We start from the raw sequence: 18,957 nt of genomic DNA, 5'->3' as shown, positions 1-18,957 counted from the left end.
CAAACCTTGCAATATTTTTGCTGCATCCCTGACAGAATATTTACCCTTAACTGGAGTAGGTGCCCTAGTGTAAAGGGTGGGGTTGCTACCCTCTGCCCATAAATACCTTCGCTGTTCACCTAGTGGCATCTGCCTGAAACATTGAGTAAGTGGGTGCCTACTCCCATATCCTGAGGACTCATGCATGTACCTAGGCAACTAACAGTAACAGCCCCTCTGTTAAATCCTCAACAGACTCGTCCTGGTAGAATAGGTTGTCCTCTCCCCATATAGCCCCCCACCCAGGCAAAGACACCCAAGAGTGCAGTGGCAGGCGACGCTTTATGTTGTCACAAGCACCAGGTGGGTCGGTGACATCCACTGCAGCCATAGCTCACAATCAACCTTGCCCCAATGTTGATCAGGTTTTATGTTTGTTCTGGCCTGAAATTCTTCATCGTAACTATACCATGTGGACCAACCAAAATTCATTTGCGCTTTGCGAACAGTGTCCATATATATGAATATTGCAGAAGCCCTCTCAGGATAATGTTTGCAGTAAACGCTGGCAAACATTTTGAAGTGCTGATGCCCAATTATCAATTGTAATGGGCACCCTAGGGTGCTAGGCCAGTTCCCACTTGTCTTCCTTAGAACCTTCTTTTGCTTGAATTTCTCCATGCAATAGCTTAAACACGTCCTTAATCTCCCCTTTACGAATCTTCTCCTTTGTTTTTTTCTGATAAATGAGCACCCAAAGGCATGAATAATCTCATAAAGGTTAGCTTCTTATCTTTACCCAAACCCAGACTTTTGTTTTATCATTTGTATCCTTTGCTTATTTTTTACTTTCTTTCTTGGTGGAATGCTCACATTTATAAGACTGTCCCCAACCATTTCCGTATTCTCCTTGTTAAGCCTCTCAGGAGAATCCTGTCCAGCCTTCTTTGTGTCACTTATAACACCATCACCTCCCCCCACAGATTTCATTTCAAATCTTTTTCGCTCATAAGCCCCTATATCCCAAACCAACCACCAATTCTGCATACCTTTTTGCAAATGCTGCTCCTTTCCTACAGCCTATTGACTCCAGCCTTCTCCTCTCGGGTCACGTCATGTAAGGTGCCTTGTCTGCTCTGGACATCTGCAATGCACTGAGCTTCCGATCATTGTTGGCTTTGCCCGCCCCCCTAATCATGCCTTTGTCAAGCTTACCCATTGCCCCGCTTTCCACAATCTCACCTTCTTCCACCCACTCTCATTCATCCTCAAAATCGAAAGACAAGACATCGTCCTCGCCCCTTACATTTCCACTCACCCCAGGCCGCTCCCTATCATACACCCGCCATTCAACCACATTTGTCTCCCTTGGCTTAAGAGAGGCTGCAAAAAAAACTCTTCTTACTTTATGCTGATGTACCCGGGCAATAAAGGACCCTGCCAGGGACTGCTGATAGTCACCAACCTTAATTGCTGGCATTGCAGGGCCAAACCCTTGCAGACCACTCCTGCTTGGGAGGTCCCTTGAACTCTTGACCCCATGAGCCGCAAAATCTCCTTCTCCTTCCTCACACTGTACCTTCTTGTCTTGAACCCAAACCCACTGTCCAGGACGCTTGCACTTGTACACAAACCCTCTCCTACCGCTCCCCAAATCCCTTCCTAAAGCTGCATCAGCATCCAGTGTGCCACCAAGGTCCTATTCTTCCATGCCAATTTGCGTTCTCCTTTCCCACAAAACTGGTCCCACTCAGTAGTACTGGCCTGCATAACCCGCACACTCCCCCCACAGAGCTGCTCGAAAAGAAATTCTGTTGCTCTTTGAAATGTTCCTTATCCCGCACCTTGCTGCCCTTCATGCCTGGAGAACGCTCGTTGCGATCTCCAGGAACTGCATTTCCCAGCAATCCCTGGGGCAAGACTTCAGCTTTTTTACAGGCATGCAACATCACTGATTCAACATCCCCTGCTGGTCACTAACCTCCCGGTCAGGACCAGCCGGGCTTACTCCCACCTGAGAAAGCAAAAGAGCTGCACTCGCATTACCGGACTGTGGGCCCCTCGATACCCTAGACTACGCCCTCTTCCCCATGAAGGCAGTGCAACATTCAGGGCAGGTAATCCCTCCCTTCATACTTTTTCCCCCCTCTGAGTTGCCCTTCTTCATAGTGGACCACTGTAGCCTGCCACCCTGTCTATCATGCAGGGCTGCGGAAATGCAGCAACAGCGGCTACCACACTCTTGACCACCTTCCTACGTGGATGAGTCAAACCCACCCACACCTAATTCTAATACCCCTGAAACAATGAAATCATCTTGCTCAGCTGAACATAAAGTGCACAGAGCCTCCCTGACTACTGCACCATTTGATCCATCCCTCATAAATCAAATGTATTCTTTTGCAGCGTGAATCTTTCTGGATTCACTATGCTGTGCATATTCCGCAATCTGGTGGTTGGGTCCGGAATCGTAGTTTTTTTTTTTTTTTTTGTCGTAGCCCAGGTGGGCGTCGACGTCCCACCATTTGGTGTCCCTTCGGTGACGTCGGCGTGCTTCCGGCAGAAGCTACCACCCTTGGGCGCCATCTTCAGATTCTTTTTTCCGCCGTTGGGTCAGGATCGTCGCGTGAAGCTCCAGAGGTTTTGGAGGAGAAAAGGAGGAACTACAGCATCTCTTCAACGGTGAAGACCTGAGAAGATCGAGAGAAGAGGACCATTAGAGAAGAGATGACGAAGAAAGGAGAGAACTTCGAAATCTTCGACGTCCTTGGTGGAATGCGCACACAGGGGGCCCCCTGAGCGCAGGGATGTACAAGACGCCCTTTAAATTCTGCAAGAACTGCCACCACAAGTTCGCACAGAAGGACCAGCACCCAGTCTGCAACCTCTGCCTGCTAATCGACCACGAGAGCAGAGACTGCAACGCCTGCTCCGTCTTCAAGCCGAAGACACTCCGAGTTCTAGAAAGACAGAGGACGGCTCACCACACGATGCAGCGCAAGGGCCAAGCCCCGACGCTTTATGAACTTGGCCTCTCCACCGACGACGAGGACAACATCGCCGAAGGCCCAGATGACTTCACAGTCGCTGAGACCGATAAGAAAACGCCTGATAAGGTAGGAGAGTCTACGACCCCGAAAACTCCCACAGGGCCTCGAAAACCAGAGGCAGACTCCCGAAAGTCTGAGCCCAGAGCCTCGAAAGGAGCACCGGCGCCGAACAAATTGACGACCGAAGCTGCATCCTCCGAAAAAGAGTCCAGCGGATCCTCCGAGAAGGACTCCCGGAGGCCGAAGACCAGCGAAAAGCAAAGGTCATCGAAGCAAGCCCCCGAAAAAGGGCCTTCGACTTCGAAAGAAAAGGAGCCGAAGAAAGTTTCGACGTCGACGACGAGCAGGCCGCAGAGATGCAGAGAAAGAGAAGAAGGCTCGAGGCCGAAATGGAGAACATCCTTCAGAGAAAGAAAGACTTCGATGAAAAAATGAGAAGTTACAAGATCCCCTCGAAGCCGGCACAGACCGTCGCTGAGGTAACAGGAGCTCGAGGAGTTCGACGTCGAAGAGCCGCCGAAAACTCCGGAACCCTCGGAGCACGAAGAGGAGAAAGACCTCTACTACACAGAAGGGGATTACGGGGAGCAGCAGTCCAGCTACGGCTCAGGTTCCTCAACGGCCCAAGACCAGGAATGGCAGGACATCGAGGCCAAAAACCCGAAGGAGGCGGTGGAAACATACCCCTCGAGGCCATTTCGCCACCGGATGACATTGGGGCATACAATGAGGTGGTCAGAAAGCCGGCAGCAGCTTATGGATTTAAGCTGGAAGAGGAGAAGCCGAAAGCAGACTTCCTGCTCGAGACATTGCTCCCCATACAGACAAGAAGCCAGTTCTTACCCATGCTCAAGAGTATCACAGACCAGGGGAAGGAAGCCTTCAAGGACCCGGCTACATGCAGATCAGTAACGCCGAGGACGGAGAAGAAATACAAATTCTCCTCCCAAGACCCAGCTTACATCAAGGGATCCGTCACAGCAGATTCTATAATCTCTGCAACTGCCAGGAAAAGGGCAAACGTCCCAACAACGTCTGGACCTCCACCTGACAAGGAAAGCAGGAGGATGGATCTAACTGGCAGGAAGATTGAGAGGAACGCCGCAACGCACTGGCGGATGGCGAACTCCAACGCCCTCCTGAATAGACATCAATACCAGCACTGGGATGAGATGGGACAGTTGCTCAAGCACCTCCCGGAACAATACCGTGAGAGGGCATCACACCTTGTGGAAGAGGGGAAGAGCATCGCCAATTCGTGCCTGAAGACAGCCTTGGATGGGGCAGAAACATCCAGCAGACTGATGGCTATAGGCATCACAGAGAGAAGGCAAGCCTGGCTCAGGATCTCAGGCTTCAAGGCTGAGGTTCAGAACAACATCCTGAACACACCCTTCAACGTTGAAACACTATTCGGAGCCCCAGTTGATGAGAAGCTTACCCAACTGATGAAGGACAACGAGACGGCAAGGTCCATGGGGGCCCTGCAGTTCAGGCTGATGAGAAGGGGCACTCCTACACGGAGGCCGAACGGCAGAGGTGGAAGTCAGCGAGGAGATTCTCACCAGAGTTTCCACCAGGGGCAACAACCAAGGCCACCAGGGCCAGCAGAGGCAAAGCTGGAACTACCAAAGCAGGGGCCAGTCCTTTCGGTCAAGAGGAAATGGACGGGGCCAGAGAAGGAGAGGCGGTGAACAACCCCCCTCTAAGTGACTTCACACGGAAGAAGGTGCTCCCCCACCCAAACCCTCCGGGGGGAGGAGCACGGGAAAAACAAAGAGGAGAGGGCTACACGGACAAGACACAGAGGAACATTTAACGCCGGTAGGAGGAAGATTATTTTTCTCCACTCCTGGAGAAAAAATCTCAGACAAGTGGATACTCAATATTATGCAGTTCGGATACTGCATAGAGTTGGAAAAGAGACCACCAAACAGAAAACCAAAGAAAAGACAGCACTCGGGAAGAGAGCTGCAACTACTGCAAGAGGAAGCCAAAGAACTCCTCCTCAAAGCCGCCATCAAACGAGTTCCTTTCAAAGAACGGAACAAGGGAGTGTACTCAAACTACTTCCTGGTGCCAAAAGTGGACAAAAGTCTAAGACCGATCCTGGACCTACGGTTCCTAAACAAATACGTCAAAACTCAAAAATTCAAAATGACGTCCCTACAAGAGGTCATCCCACAGATAAAGGCCGGGGACTTCTTGTCCACCATAGACCTCAAAGATGCGTACCTGCACATCCCCATGAACAGGCAGCACAAGCACATGCTAAGGTTCACAGTAAACAAGGATCACTACCAATTCACGACCCTGGCTTTCAGCCTAAAGTCCGCACCAAGGGTGTTCACCAAATGCCTTGCGGCAGTGGCCGCACACCTAAGAAAGGGGATACACGTGTACCCCTACCTCGACGACTGGCTAGTAAAGGCAAGCTCTTACAGGACATGCAAAGAGCATGCAGAACAGGTGACAAGAACGCTAGCAAGCCTGGGTTTCTCCATACACTGGGGAAAATGCTCGATGGAACCAGAGCAAGTGAAGATCTTCCTGGGAGCCCAGATCGACACCGTCCAATGCCGGGTCTTACCGAGCGAAAAGAGAACTCTCAGCCTACTGAGGGAGAAATGTCACTACCAGAAGGGGCGAGCTCTGACAGTGAGGACTGTGAGCAAGATCTTGGGGATGATGGCATTATGCATACACCTGGTCCCCAATGTACGCCTACAAATGAGACCACTCCAAGAGTGGCTGCAACAGCAATGGTCACAAGCTACAGGAAGTTGGGAGGATCTAGTGGTTGTGATGCACAGGGTGCAGGAAGAGATAAGGTGGTGGACCAAGGAGAGAATAACAGAAGGGAAACCTCTAACACCACCGGAGCCAACAGTGACCATCACCACAGAACCCAACAGTGACCATCACCACAGACGCATCCCAGAAGGGGTGGGGCGCACACATGAACAGGCTCAGAGTGACGGATCTGTGGAGCCCTACAGATGCAGTCAGGCACATCAATTACCTGGAACTGAAAACTGTGTTGCTAGACCTCAAGGCTTTTCAGAAACACCTGTACAACCAGAAGGTGCTAATACAAACAGACAACACCACAACGATGTTTTACATAAACAAACAGGGGGGAACTCAATCGTTCCCTCTGTCAAGCTTGGCACAGGAGATCTGGAAATGGGCTATACCACTAAAAATAGACCTGCTAGCTATACACCTGCCAGGGAAGGACAATGTAGAAGCGGATTGGCTCAGCAGGCAGACTTCAGCGTCCCACGAGTGGGAACTCAACAGTCAGGAAACAGAGAGACTATTCAGGAAATGGGGCATGCCAACAATAGACCTATTTGCAACACACCGGAATGCAAAATGCCAATACTTTGCATCCAGGCAACCAGAGGCACTGTCCCAGGGGAATGCCCTATGGATAAGCTGGTCAAAAACATTTGCCTACGCTTTTCCCCCGATACCACTGATCCCCAGGGTTCTCATTAAATGCATGAAGAGCAACATGACGCTCATCCTTGTGGCACCACAATGGGCCAGACAGACCTGGTATTCTCAGATAATGGAGATGGCGCAGGGGCCACCCCACAAGTTCTCAAAAAGAAGAGACCTACTCTCCATGGAAAACGGAGCAGTTCTACACCCAGAGCCAGAGAGCCTCAACCTCTCAGCCTGGCTCCTGAGGACTTAGAATTCGCACACCTAAAACTACCAGAGAGCACCCTGCGGGTGCTGCGAGAGGCAAGAAGGCCCAGCACACGCAAGTGCTATGGGGAAAAATGGAAAAGATTCACTCAATGGTGTTGCAAGAAACAGCTCCAGAGGAAACTGACCAAGGAATCCACGGTGCTAAGGTACCTCACGCACCTAATTAAGGCTAAGCTAAGCTCATCCTCGCTGAGGGTGCACCTGGCAGCGATTGTGGCATACACAAGAGGAGAAACAGGGAGAAGCTTCTTTACATCCCAAGTCGTAAAAAGATTCCTAGAAGGAGCTAAAAGAATAGCGCCGCCAAAGAGAATGCCGCCACCGGCCTGGAACCTAAATGTGGTGCTGACGGAGCTCATGAAAGCACCTTTCGAACCCATCCACAAAGCATCACTGCAAATGTTAACGATGAAGATGGCCTTTCTGGTAGCAATCACCTCGCTACGAAGGGTGAGCGAACTGCAGGTACTCACACTGCAGGAACCCTACATCCAGATACACAGTGACAGGGTCGTGATGAGAACAGACCCACACTTCATGCCAAAGGTGGTGTCAAGGTTCCACATGAATCAGAGTATTCAGATCCCTAGCTTCTTCCAAAACCCCACTACAAGCGCTGAGAGGTCGCTCCACACCCTAGACGCAAGAAGGGCTGTGATGCACTACATTGAAAGAACGAAGGAACACAGGAAAACAAAACAGTTCTTGTTACATGGGCAAACCAGTGACTAAAAACACCATAGCTCGATGGATCGCACAGACAATACAATTCTGCCACAAACAAGCTGGCCAGGAGCTAACAGGAGGGGCACAGGCCCACTCCACCAGGAAGAAAGGAGCAACAATTGCCTTTCTGGCCAACACACCAATTCAGGACATATGCCTGGCGGCAACATGGGCTTCAGTGCACACATTCACTAAGCACTATTGCGTGGATGTACAGATGAACAAAGAAGCGCAAGTAGGACAAAAGGTGCTTCAACATATATTCAACAACCAACGCTCATCTTCCACCCAACCGCCACAAAAGTAACGAAAACCGCTACAAAATCTATGCACAGCATAGTGAATCCAGAAAGATTCACGCTGCAAAACGAATAGTTTCTTACCTGTCGGTGTAGTTTTGCAGCTTGAAGATCTTTCTGGAATCACTAGCGAACCCACCCGCCTCCGCCAGAAAGATGAGGCTGGAGAAGAGGGTGGAAACACATACGAAAGAAAGCAAGTTGAAGCTTACAAGATACGTGAAAAGATACGGGGAAAGAATTACGTTGAACAAACGATTAACAAACATAGCCATGGATTCATTACAGAGACAAAAAAAAAAAACATTAAAAAGAATCCGAAGATGGCGCCCAAGGGTGGTAGCTTCCGCCGGAAACACGCCGACGGGACACCAAATGGTGGGACGTCGAGGCCCACCTGACAAAAAAAAAAGAGAAAAAAGACTATGATTCCGGACCCAACCACCAGATTGCGGAATATGCATAGCATAGTGAATCCAGAAAGATCTTCAAGCTGCAAAACTACACCGACAGGTAAGAAACTATTCGTTCCCCCGCAAAAATCCCCTGTGACCACCTACTCTGCATGTCCAATGGCTCACTGGTCTTCCAAAGAGGCTGGCCCAGGACCTGAGTACTAATATATGCTAACTGAATATACTCCCCCTTCACCCCCCCCCCCTCCCCCCCACCTCACTAACCTATCCTAATATGCTGCCCGTTCCACTTTCCCGAATCACCCCGGGGGAGACCTGCCTGCTGGAAGATGCTCAACCCCGCACCTTGGACGTAATGGTAAGCTGCACAACCTAAACAGACTTTGCACATCCCTTCATGTTGACTGCATTTTGCTGGCTAATTTACCACATTGAATATGGCTCCTAATTGTCTCTCAGATACAGAGGACAAATTGAGCATAAACCTCTAACTGCACTGGTGCAAATTTTTTTTTGCCTTTATTTTTTGACCTTCTCTCTCCTACAGACCAACTTTAATTTGCAATACTCTGGTATAAGAATCAGACTGAGTTTGAAAATATTTACTTTAACTACGGTTATAGCATTATAGATTGGGCCAATATTTTGTTCATAATTTTGAGTACTGGATTATAACTTAATGTGAAAATAGTGTGCGTTAGAGCTAGCGCATTATTATGTAGAATTCTTAATCTATACACTTTGACACCGACGCCACATGACCTCCCATACCTTACTTTCTGTGTCCCATGTGTGTCTTGCCTCACGTGATTCCCGCCCGATATATAGACTACAAATTGGCAAGTGTTTTTTTATATTTTTCTTTGCTTTTTGTTTGTCATGTATATTTTGTTTGTTATTGCTCTATCGTTCTATTGATTGTTGGTGTAACACCTTTCAGCCTTGAAAAAACACCAGGCCGTGAGCTCCACACGACAAGACACATGTTTTGTAAAGTATAAAACCCATGTAACAGAAAAAAAATTCTCCAACAAGAAAAATATGAAAAGAAGAATAAGTGAATATCAATGATGGTGTGTTGAAAAAATGATTGTGATTATCACTAAGAAACATTGTAACTTGCATAAGTCAGTAGATCTAAAGTAGGAAGAGGGCCCTAACCATAGTTTACGGAATATATCGGGCACCAGTGAATGAATCTTTTCCTATTCAATTTAGCAAATTTGGTGTGGAACCAAATGATTTGTTGCTATTCGACTTTCTTACATTCACTTATTCTTCTAGCTTCTAATTTAATCAATTCGGGCAAGTAAAGGCTTTTATTACTTACCATCAATGTAGGGACGTCCCAACTCGAAGCCCATGAATTCACTTAACAACTGTATATTAAAGTTTTACATTAGAAACAGGGAACCATGGAAGGGAAGGAAAAGAAGAGAAGCTCAGTGGGAAACTAATAGGGCATATGGCTAAATCTCCATAAAAGCTTTACCTGTCTGCGGATATCCAAAACTCAATACTTTGTGAGTGGTAGCTAATTAATACTACTACCTTCACTTTTCACAGTTAAGGAAAAATAAACGTGTGTGTATATGTCGGTTTGTGAAATCTGCAGACATTGGACATGTGCTGCATGTCCAACCTACACCCCGCCCATCAAACCCAGCAACAACAACAACAACCACCTCAAGTGCATCCTCCTCAACACCCGCTCCGTCCACAAACACGCCATTGAACTCTGGGACCTCCTCGACACAACAGCACCAGACGTCGCCTTCCTCACGGAAACCTGGATGAACGCCTCCTCGGCCCCCGACATCGCCATAGCCATCCCGGACGGCTGCAAGATCACCCGGAAGGACCGCGTCAACCAAACCGGAGGAGGAATCGCCATCGTCTACAGGAACACCTTCAGCATCACGACCACCGCCGAAGACGCACTCTCCACCGCTGAACACCTACACTTCAGTTCCGCACCGACCCCAAAACCATACTCAGAGGAACCCTCGTCTACAGACCCCCGGGCCCACGCACACAATTCAGCGAAACCATCGCCGACTTCGTCAGCCCGCACGCGCTAACCTCCCCAGAATACATCCTCCTAGGGGACCTGAACTTCCACCTAGAGAACAACAACGACAGCAACACTACTACCCTGCTCGACAACCTCGCCAACCTCGGACTCAAGCAACTGGTGAACACCCCCACCCACTACGCCGGCCACACGCTAGACCCCATCTCCTCCGCCAGCAACCACGTCTCCTTCAGCCACTCCACCGGACTACACTGGACCGACCACAGCTGCATCCATTTCACCTACAAGAGACCACAACACACCACCGCACGCTACAGATCCCCCGCAGATGCTGGAGCAAAATCACAACAGCCCAGCTCACCACAGCTCTGAGCCAGAACCCACCAGCCAACTCCCCCGACACCAACGATGCAGCTCACAACCTCACACAGTGGATCACCAACTGCGCCGACAACCTCGCGCCGCTGAAGAACCCCCCAGGCAAGAACACCAACAGAAAAACCACATGGTTCACCGAAACACTGAAAGACTCGAAGAAAGCATGCCGCACGCTCGAAAACAACCTGGCGCCACGAACGAACGACAGAAAACATGACCGCCCTCAAGAACGCCACTCGCGTACACCACCAGCTGATCCGCACCACCAAAAGGACGTCATTCAAAGAGCGGCTGGACAACAACACCCACAACCGCAAGGAACTCTTCAGCATCGTAAAAGAGCTCTCCAACCCCAACGCCGGCAACAACGACATCACATCATCACAAGACCTCTGCAACTCCCTCGCCACGTTCTTCTACCGCAAGATCGCAGACATACACAACAGCTTTGACACCCAGGCTCCGCCTCCAGTCTCCACACCAGCGACCCCCACTTCCACCCTCAGCGACTGGACCCCCATCAGCACAGACGACACCACCCACGTCATGAACATCATCAACTCTGGCTCTCCCTCCGACCCTTGCCCCCACCACATCTACAACAAAGCAGACGCCATCATCGCACCCCACCTCCGGAACGTCATAGACAGCTCCTTCGCATCAGCCACCTTCCCAGAGAGCTGGAAGCACGCAGAGATCAACGCCCCTCTGAAAAAAACCACAGCGGACCCCAAGGACCACAAGAACTTACGCCCCATCTCTCTCCTTCCCTTCCCGGCTAAAGTCATCGAGAAGACCGTCAACAAACAGCTGACTCCTTTCCTCGAGGCAAACAACTCGCTCGACCCATCCCAGTCCGTATTTCGAGCCAACCACAGCACCGAGACAGCCCTCATCGCAGCCACCGACGACATCAGGACCCTGATGGACAACTGGGAGACAACCGCCCTCGTCCTCCTAGACCTCTCAGCTGACTTTGATACCGTCTGCCACCACACCCTAACATCCCGCCTCTACAACACTGGGATCCAAGGAAAAGCACTGGATTGGGTCACCTCGTTCCTCTTCAACAGAACCCAGAGAGTCCGCCTCCCACCGTTCCGCTCCGAGGCCATCAAGATAATCTGCGGTGTACCCCAAGGCTCCTCGCTCAGCCCAACCCTCTTCAATATCTACATGAGCCCCCTCGCCGCCATCGCACGCAAACACAACCTCAACATCATCTCCTACGCCGACGACACCCAGCTGATACTCTCCCTCACCAAAGACCCAAGCACCGCCAAAACCAACCTCGATTGAAACTGAACTCCGACAAAACGGAGGTCCTCATCCTCTGACAATCCCCATCCGCCTGGGACGACTCCTGGTGGCCCACTCCGCTGGGCATCGCACCGTAACCCACGGACCACACACGCAACCTGGGATTCATCCTGGACACCTCACTCACGATGACCAAACAAGTCAACGCCATCTCATCCTCCTGCTTCAATACCCTGCGCATGCTCCGAAAGATCTTCCGGTGGATCCCCACAGAAACCAGAAAGACGGTCACGCAGGCCCTCGTCACCAGCCGACTGGACTACGGGAACGCTTTATACGCAGGAACCACAGCCAAACTTCAGAAAAGACTGCAGCAAATACAGAACGCCTCCGCACGACTCATCCTCGTCGTCCCTCGCCGCAGCCACATATCTGAAAGAAACAGGTTAGTATTAGATTCCTCACCTTAGAATATCCCCAGGCGTCAGTCTGGATCCGGAAACTTTTGCGTAGCAGTACCCCTGCGCGTCGGTAGGCGTCGTCTGCAGGCGTCCCCTGCGGCTCCGCGTCGTCGGCGTCGTGCACCGTGATGACGTCGCTGGAGTATATAGACGCCGCCTCCGCGCGCTGACGTCAGTTCTTCTTTTTTCCGCGCCAGTTAGCGCAGATCCGAAGAGCAGTACTCCGGTCTTTTGACCAAGTGTTTGTTAAACTTTCAATCTTTCTACGGTGCCGGTAGGATGCCTGGGTTTAAGAGTTGCGACGAGTGCGACCGCATGATGTCGGTCACCGACCACCATCGACTCTGCCTCCGGTGTCTGGGCGCGGACCACGACGTGGAGTCCTGCGTCGACTGTCGGGCCTTGACTGGTAAAGCTAGGCGGGAGCGGTCCCGCAAGCTTCTCGAGCTCCGAGTGTCGGCCCCGCGTCGAGAGCGGTCCCGGTCCGGTCGGAGGTCGAGGGAGCGGTCGAGGGAACGATCGCGGAGCCGCCGTGAGCGCTCCGGGAGTCGCCACCATTCCTCCGGTTCGTCAGGTAAGCATCACAAGAGGTCGGGGCGTCGTCATCGCACCCCCGACGCCCGCGTGATGCGGCCGGGGGCTCGGGTGGCCCCGCGTGGGTCGTCGGCGCCGTCTACCCCATACCCGTCGGTCCCTGGGGAAGGCGCGTCGCGCGAGGAGATTGAGGAGTTCCTCATGGCTATGAGGGCGAGGTCTCCTCCGGCGGGGCCTACGGCGCCTGCGGGCCCGTCGGTCCCGTCTGGGGGCCCGAGCGGTTCGGGTGCTCCTGCCTCGACGCCGCCGGTGGCTCCGGCCCCGGCGCCGCTGGGCCCCTCAGGTTCGTCGCCGGCTGGTCTACCGGCCTCTCCGGCGTCGGTTCCTTTGGGCCAACCCGTGGTACCGCCTCCGCGCGGCGCAGTGACTCCGCCGTCGGTTCCGGTCGGCGTCGGGTCCCCGGCGCCGCGCGGCGCCACCCCCATTCCCCCTCTGACTCCTGACGCGGAGTCGGACCGGCGTCGTCCGACGCCGGATCCGGCGCCGATGGGGCCCATTGACCCCGAAGTCTATATCGTCGACCCAGACTACGGCGATGAGGACGAGTATGGAGAGGGTTGGGAGGGGTCTGAGGACCCTTTATCCCGTGCCTGCCAGTATGATGTCGACTGGGTAGGTGACTTGGGTGATGCCAGTGGTCTGGACGAGTCGCCCAACACTGGGTTTGTCTCGCCGACCCCTGTGGCGTCGGAGGCGGGGGCTGCCTATTCGGTGGTCCTGCTGAGGGCTGCCAAGACCTTGGGCCTTGAGCTCCCCGTCGCTAAGGTCAAACCGAACATTCTGACCGAAGTGTTTAAACCGCAGTCATGCCCTCAGGAGCCTCTGCTGCCGTTTAATGAGGCTCTGACGGATGTCCTTTTGGGCACCTGGTCTAGGCCCGCTTCCGGTGCACCGGTTGACCGGAACGTTGCCAGGCGTCACCGTCCGTGTTCGGACGACCCTGCCTTCCTCTCCACCCATCCCTCCCCGGAGAGTCTGGTGATCCAGGCCTCCACTTCGCAGTCCGCATTTCCATCGGCCCCGCCCGATCGGGAATCAAAGCGGTATGACCAATTTGGAAAAAAGGTCTTTTCCTCTTTGAGCGCTGGACTGCGGTCTTGTAATACCGCATGCCTCTTGGGCCGCTACACCCACTCCCTGTGGGATACGGTCGCGGAGTGTTTGCCGCAATGCCCGCAGGAAGTGCGGGACAAGCTCAACCAGGCCTTGGTTGAGGGCCGGGATGCGGCGAGGTACTCGATCCGGTGTGGTCTTGACACGACCGACTCGCTGGGACGGGCTATGTCCACGACTGTGGCGATTCGGCGCCATGCTTGGCTGAGATCTGCCAACTTCTCACCGGACGTCCAGAATGCCCTCATGGACATGCCATTTGATGGCAGTCGCCTGTTTGGTGACAAGGCGGACCACGCGCTGGAGCGCTTCAAGGACTCCAGGGTCACGGCCAAGTCCTTGGGTCTTTCGACCCAGCGCCAGCAGACGGGTTCGTTTCGCCCCTTTCGTGGCCAAGGAAGGGGCGGTCCCACACGTGCTGCCAGCCACGCGCCGCAGAACGCTCCCCAGCGCGGTGGCGGCCGTGGATTCCGCCGTGGTGGCGGTAGAGGGCAGCGGCGAGGTCAGTCCACACCTCCCCCCGCTGCAGCCTCCAAGTCTTCCTAGTCCGAGCTTTCGGACTCACGTGACGCCAGTGGGTGGCAGGGTTCGCCATCACCACTCCCGCTGGCGCGCGATTACATCGGACAGGTGGGTGCTGCAGCTCGTCCGAAGGGGCTACTCCCTCCCCTTCGAGTCCACTCCTCCAGCCATGCCACCGCAGAACCACCGTGTGTCGGGGGACCACTTGACACTTCTGCGGGAGGAAGTTACGGCCCTCTTGGCCAAGGGGGCCATCGAGCGCGTTCCTGGGCCAGAAGTAGGGTGTGGTTGCTACTCCCACTACTTTCTGGTGCCCAAGAAGGACAAAGGAGGCCTGCGTCCTATCTTGGACCTACGGAACGTCAACGGCTTCCTCCGGAAGGAGAAGTTCAAGATGTTGACTTTGGCTCAGGTCTTGACTGCTCTAGACCCACAAGACTGGATGGTAGCGTTGGACTTGCAGGATGCGTATTTTCACATCCCCGTCCTGCCGGCCCACCGGCGTTACCTGCGGTTCACGGTAGGCCACGAGCACTTTCAGTTTATCGTGCTCCCATTCGGCCTTACCAGCGCCCCACGGGTGTTCACGAAAGTGATGGCGGTGGTCGCAGCTCATCTGCACTGGTTAGGGGTTTCAGTCTTCCCCTACCTCGACGACTGGTTGTTGAAGGCGGGCTCGCCCCAGACAGTCGTCCACCACCTCCAGATGACGGCAGACCTCCTGCACGAGCTGGGGTTTTCCATCAACGTGCCGAAATCACACCTGTGTCCCTCTCAAAAGCTCCTTTTCATCGGAGCGGTTCTCGACTCGGCGCAGTTTCGGGTTTATCCTCCGGAACGGCGGGTCCGGGATATTCAGGCTTTGATTCCCATCTTTCAGCCGTTATCCCGGGTTTCGGTCGGGTTGACGCTGCGGCTTCTGGGGCTGATGGCCTCCTGCATCCTTCTGGTGCATCACGCCAGATGGCGGATGCGGGCTCTGCAGTGGGACCTGAAGTTTCAGTGGGCCCAGCATCAGGGCAACCTGTCCGACCATGTCCTGATCTCGGAGGGCACTGCGAGACAGTTGCAGTGGTGGCTTACGGACCGCGATTGGGTCAGAGGCAGATCCCTCTCCCTTCCCCAACCGGAGCACGTAGTTGTGACGGACGCGTCCCTCCAGGGCTGGGGAGGCCACTTGGGAGAGGCAGAGATCAGAGGCATCTGGTCTCCGGCAGAGTCCCGGCTCCATATCAACATGTTGGAGCTGCGGGCGATTCGCCTAGCACTGAAGGCATTCCTCCCCTTTGTCAACGGGAGTGTAGTGCAGGTGTTCACGGACAACACCACCGCCATGTGGTACTGCAACAAACAGGGCGGTGTGGGGTCGTGGACCCTTTGCCAGGAGGCTCTGCGTCTCTGGCAATGGCTGGAACGTCAGGGCGTGACTCTGACGGTTCAACACCTGGCAGGTTCTCTGAACGCCAGGGCGGACGAACTCAGCCGTCGGTGCTCGGTGGATCACGAATGGCGTCTGAACTCGGACGTGGCGAGAGGCCTCTTTCAGCAATGGGGAGAGCCTTGGTTAGATCTATTCGCCACAGAAGAGAACGCGCAATGTCATCAGTTCTGCGCGTTGGAGTTTCCAAGACGGCACTCGCTCGGCGACGCCTTTCGGCGCGAGTGGAGTTGCGGTCTGTTGTACGCCTTTCCGCCTATACCACTTCTGCCCAGAGTGCTGAAGAAGATCAGGCGCGACCGGGCCCAAGTTATCCTTGTGGCTCCGGACTGGGCTCGAAGATACTGGTATCCCGAGCTACTCAGCATGACAGTCGGTCCCTCGATCCGCCTGCCCCTTCAGGAGGACCTTCTGTCGCAGCAGCAGGGGACGGTCCTCCACCCGAACCTGTCCAGTCTCCACCTCCATGCTTGGAGATTGAGCGGCGACAGTTGAGGCCATTTGACTTGCCTCCTGAAGTCTGTGATGTAATTCTGGCAGCCAGGCGTCCCTCCACAAAGTCGGTATACGCCTGCCGGTGGAACAGATTTGTGGCATGGTGCACAGCAAAGGCTGTGGATCCCCTTTCTGCCCCTCTGTCTGAGGTTCTCCTCTTCCTTCTTTCCCTTGCCCAGCAGGGCTCTGCTCTGGGCACTATCAAGGGCTATCTTTCTGCCCTTTCCGCCTTCTTGAGGCTACCTGATCAGCCATCTTTATTCAAGTCCCCTATTGTGTTAAGATTCTTAAAGGGCATCACGCACATGTATCCGCCTGCTCCGTTCGTGATGCCTCAGTGGGACTTGAACCTGGTTCTGACATTCCTCATGTGTGCTCCCTTTGAGCCCCTTCATTCCTGTCCTCTCCGTCTTCTCACTTTAAAGACGGCCTTCCTGGTTGCCATCACCTCTGCCAGGAGAGTGAGTGAGCTCCAGGCTCTTTCTGTTAAACCTCCTTTCCTGTCTGTTCATCCTGACAAGGTGGTTCTTCGGACTAGACCTTCTTTCCTGCCCAAGGTAGTCTCTGCTTTTCACATTGGGCAGTCCATCACCTTGCCCTCCTTCTTCCCGCCTCCGCATCCTTCAAAGGATGAAGAGCGGCTCCATCGTCTGGACCCAAAACGTGCGCTTTCATTTTACATGGATCGCACACGCCAGTTCCGGGTGGATGACCAACTGTTTGTTGGCTACGTGGGTGAGAAGAAGGGAAGGGCGGTACAGAAACGAACCATCTCTCGGTGGGTCGTCCTGTGCATCAAAGCATGCTACTCTTTGGCTCGGAAGGAGCCTCCTGTTGGGCTGAGGGCCCATTCCACTCGGGCTACGGCGGCCTCTACTGCCCTGGGCCGGGGAGTCCCCTTGCAGGACATTTGCCAGGCGGCTACGTGGGCCTCGCTGCACACCTTTGCGAGGCACTACTGCCTGGACAGTCAAGTCCGGAGGGACGGCTTCTTTGGCCGTTCGGTCCTCCAGGACTTTCTGGTGTAGGTTGTATTGGTTCGCAGACCCACCTCCGGGGTTGGTATTGCTGGGGTATCTATTCTAAGGTGAGGAATCTAATACTAACCTGTTTCTTTCAGATGAACAAGTTACTTACCTTCGGTAACGATATATCTGTAAGAGACAGTAGTTAGTATTAGATTCCTTACCGCCCCGCCCATCCTCCCCGTTCTGCGAACTGATACCTAGGGTTAAGGACATCCCTTTCAGGGCCCTAGTTTCAAATGGCACCAGTGTTAGTTCTCACATGGCTCTGCGTGTTCTGGCGCGGAAAAGCTGTGTGCAAAGAACTGACGTCAGCGCGCGGAGGCGGCGTCTATATACTCCAGCGACGTCATCACGGCGCACGACGCCGACGACGCGGAGCCGCAGGGGACGCCTGCAGACGACGCCTACCGACGCGCAGGGGTACTGCTACGCAAAAGTTTCCGGATCCAGACTGACGCCTGGGGATATTCTAAGGTGAGGAATCTAATACTAACTACTGTCTCTTACAGATATATCGTTACCGAAGGTAAGTAACTTGTTCATCGGCCCACCTGAGAGACCTGCACTGGCTCCCCGTCAGCAAGAGGATCACATTCAGGCTCCTCACCCACGCACACAAAGCACTCCACGACATGGGCCCGAATACCTCAACAACCGCCTCTCGTTCTACTCTCCCACCCGCCAACTCCGCTCCGCCAGCCTCGCCCTCGCAGCCACCCCACGGATCCGCAGAGCCACCGCCGGAGGACGGTCATTCTCCTACCTAGCCGCGAAGACATGGAACTCCCTCCCCACTCACCTACGACTAACCCAGGACCATCTCACTTTCAGAAAACTCCTCAAGATCTGGCTATTCGAGCATTAGCGCCCCCCCCCCCTCCCTCAGCGCCTTGAGACCCTCGCGGGTGAGTAGCGCGCTCTATAAATTTACTGATTGATTGATTGCATGTGGTTGCATATGTGCTGCACGTTTTGCACATGTATAATTAACATGCAAGTCTCATATATGTGCCTACATAGCATGTCTTTGACTGCTGTCTCCCATGCTTGATCTACTGGTATTCACCTTAGATCTTCTAACAGACTGATGTTTTTGTTGTTTATAACTTGGTAGAGTGAATTACTATAAATTTGTTCACGGAGTCTAATAGTTATATCATTATGATTTTCCATTGCTAAGGGGGGGGGGGGTGGGGGGAGGGTCCACATAACATCTCACTGAGTCATGGCATAAAAACTAAAACTTGAAATGACTAAGTCCACTCTCCTGCATGGAGAGGTTCAGGTATTTCATATCCTTGCCTGTACACTGTCCTACCATTACCTGAATTGAAAATTACCTTTTTTAAATCAAAGTTAAAATTTGGTAAGCTCTGGTTTTTGTTTCTTTTTTTTAATTGCATAATATGAATTAGTGAGGGGCTTTCCTCCTGAAAAGGA

At 53.2% G+C, this 18,957-nt stretch overlaps 1 protein-coding gene across 2 annotated transcripts in view; it reads left to right on the top strand.

The window, feature by feature from the left end:
* The window catches only part of FAM168A (family with sequence similarity 168 member A), a 457,874-nt gene that overhangs the window by 380,587 nt on the left and 58,330 nt on the right, over positions 1–18,957 (top strand). The window lies entirely within an intron of this gene.

The sequence above is a fragment of the Lissotriton helveticus genome, chromosome 8 (genome assembly GCF_964261635.1).
Source record: "Lissotriton helveticus chromosome 8, aLisHel1.1, whole genome shotgun sequence".
In the NCBI taxonomy this organism is placed as follows: Eukaryota; Metazoa; Chordata; class Amphibia; order Caudata; family Salamandridae; genus Lissotriton; species Lissotriton helveticus.
This window is presented reverse-complemented; position numbering and strand designations above follow the sequence as displayed.